This window comes from Amphimedon queenslandica, unplaced genomic scaffold (assembly GCF_000090795.2).
Source record: "Amphimedon queenslandica unplaced genomic scaffold, v1.1 AMPQUscaffold_12266, whole genome shotgun sequence".
In the NCBI taxonomy this organism is placed as follows: domain Eukaryota; kingdom Metazoa; phylum Porifera; class Demospongiae; order Haplosclerida; family Niphatidae; genus Amphimedon; species Amphimedon queenslandica.
The window spans coordinates 15,248-17,637 of record NW_003547496.1 but is presented as its reverse complement, the minus strand read 5'-3'; the positions used below and the strand labels follow the sequence as shown (position 1 = coordinate 17,637).

Genomic DNA, 2,390 nt, shown 5'->3' with positions numbered 1-2,390 from the left:
CCCATGGTTTCACAGAGACTATGGTAGCACTACCACTACTGACTATATTGAGTTGAGGGTGTGTGACTGATCAGGGAACTGCTAATGAAGATGTTCCTATTGGCTATTATGAGATTTATGTTCAGTAGAACAATGCTTGCAACAGTTGCAAGTTTTTTATTTTGCTATTAAGTCGTTTTTTAGTTTGATTATGGTCAAGTATTGTTTTTGTTTTGGTTCAAAAATTATTAAAAATGCATACAGCTTTAACAACTGAGCCTCAACAAGCTATCATGCAGAGTACCCCAGGTTTGAGCTGATTTCAAATGAAGTTGAATTAATTCTTTGTTAGTTTTCTACTTGTACATATATAAATAGTTGGTGTACATGTGCATTAATTCAGTTTATTGATAGATGCTTATCAGCTCATGTCAGTCCAGGAGGAGAAAGAGAGACATGACTACTAATATTAATAATCAATGATGACAGAATTCACATGAATACATTCAATAGTAAAGAAGGAGCTTTTGTTAACATAACAAGTATCAATAGCTCATCAGTTGTTGGTAGATAGTTGATACTAAAATTATGATTATTTTCTATAATTCAAAAAGTAAATAAAGAATACAAAAAGCAGAACAATAAAGCAGAAATTGATAATAATAGTAATATTAATAATAATAATAAATGACAAGCAACAATAAAAATAACTAAGAATAATGTATGCAAGTACATGTATAATGTATTAAAGTATCATGTTATGTATACAATCAAAAGTCAAGACCAATGTATTGTTATTTATAATTATTACGGGCTCTATCTGATGACAGGAATCCCTCCACATCAGATTTTGCTTTTCCAAGTTCATCCGGATAATCTTCACATACTTGAAGTATGTTAAATTCCTCCAGGTCACGTCATTATCAGAGTCTATCCATCTCTGGAACACAAGTATGAGGTTATCTGAGGTAAGCTGAGGAAGAGGTACTAGGTCGTTTACTTGAACATCAAGTGCAGTACCAATAATTTTACTATGAACACCAGAATCTTTGAATAACCTAAGGAGGTCACTCTTTAGAGGATATTTGTCTAACAGGGGTCTGTATAGAATAATAATAACATTAATAATAATCTTTGTTTCTTTGTTTTGTGTAATAAACAACAACAACTGTTAAACTTCTATACAATTAGGCAGAGGTATAGTACCTGTAAAGATTCTTAGTTAAAGAAATACAATTAGGCAGAGTGCGAGATAAATGAAAAACATGACTTATATATTACAACATAGATTAATCAATTGTTCACACTACACATATGCACAATCAAAAGTTCACACATTATTACATAATAGTCAGACAGTTAGAGTGCAACATCTTAACAACAACAACAACAACAACAATAATAATAATAATAATAATAATAATAATAATAATAATAATAATAATAATAATAACAACAACAACATTATTTTAATGGTTCCTTACTTCCATCTAATGATTGATAATTGACTTGTTTTATTTGTGTTCTGGCATTATTACTCTCAATAGGTCCTATAAACAAGTGATAAATTATAAATAATTATTATTAGTAAACACATACCTTGTCCATCCACTCCTTCTCCTGTCTCTCCTCCATTATTTCAAGCTGTTTGGTTAAAACCATTATCATTAGCAAGCTCCCTTCATCAGTCAAGTAGAGACAGATCCTTCCCTAATGGACCCAGTGTTGCTTCTTCCACTGATAATAGACGTGTTCTTCTTCCTGTCAAGTTTTCATCTTCCAAGAGGTCATCACATGATGCAGTAAAGACTACTAGAGGAGGTAACACTTTGTATGGAGGAAGAGGAAGTTACTAACTTCCTCTTCCTCCATACAAAATGTTAAAGCATATAGCATTATTAGTACATGTTCTGTTATATACACACACACACACACACACATACACACACACACACACACACACACACACACACACACACACACACACACAATTAATAGATATTGATCAAGCTGCAGATAATGATTAGGTTTTTTATGAATTATAATAAGAATTCATTTTAAGTAATTGCTGCAGTTGTGCCATGATTGCTGTTCACTTATCATACAATGAACTGAGAGTTGCTTTGAACAGTTAGTAAATATAATCACTAGAACAAAAAAATTTAAAAAATTATTTAGTGTAGGGCTGAGCCTCTGTTGGATTTGAACCTATAAAATGAATTCAAACAAGCCCCTGTAGGGTAGCTGGTTTGAAAGTATAAAGTGGATTCAAACAAGCCCCTGTAGGGTTGCATCATCATTGAACCACCAACATGTCAACCCTACACTGCAGGTATAATTGTCCAATCATTATCATTACTTTAAACTTATTGAAGGCATGCACAAAATTTACCATAATGTTCATTCAGTCA

At 32.1% G+C, this 2,390-nt stretch overlaps 1 long non-coding RNA gene across 2 annotated transcripts; it reads right to left on the bottom strand.

Moving 5' to 3' along the window:
* Window positions 1-787: 787 nt before the first annotated feature.
* Window positions 788-1,772, bottom strand: LOC109588146 (uncharacterized). Of its 2 annotated transcripts, XR_002187981.1 has the most exons (3): window positions 1,579-1,772; window positions 1,464-1,529; window positions 788-1,079 (listed from the first exon to the last, which is right to left on the bottom strand). It is a non-coding gene; the product is annotated as an uncharacterized LOC109588146 (long non-coding RNA). The 2 variants fall into 2 exon arrangements; XR_002187980.1 differs by lacking the exon at window positions 1,579-1,772 and having other exon boundaries at window positions 1,464-1,566.
* Window positions 1,773-2,390: the final 618 nt, after the last annotated feature.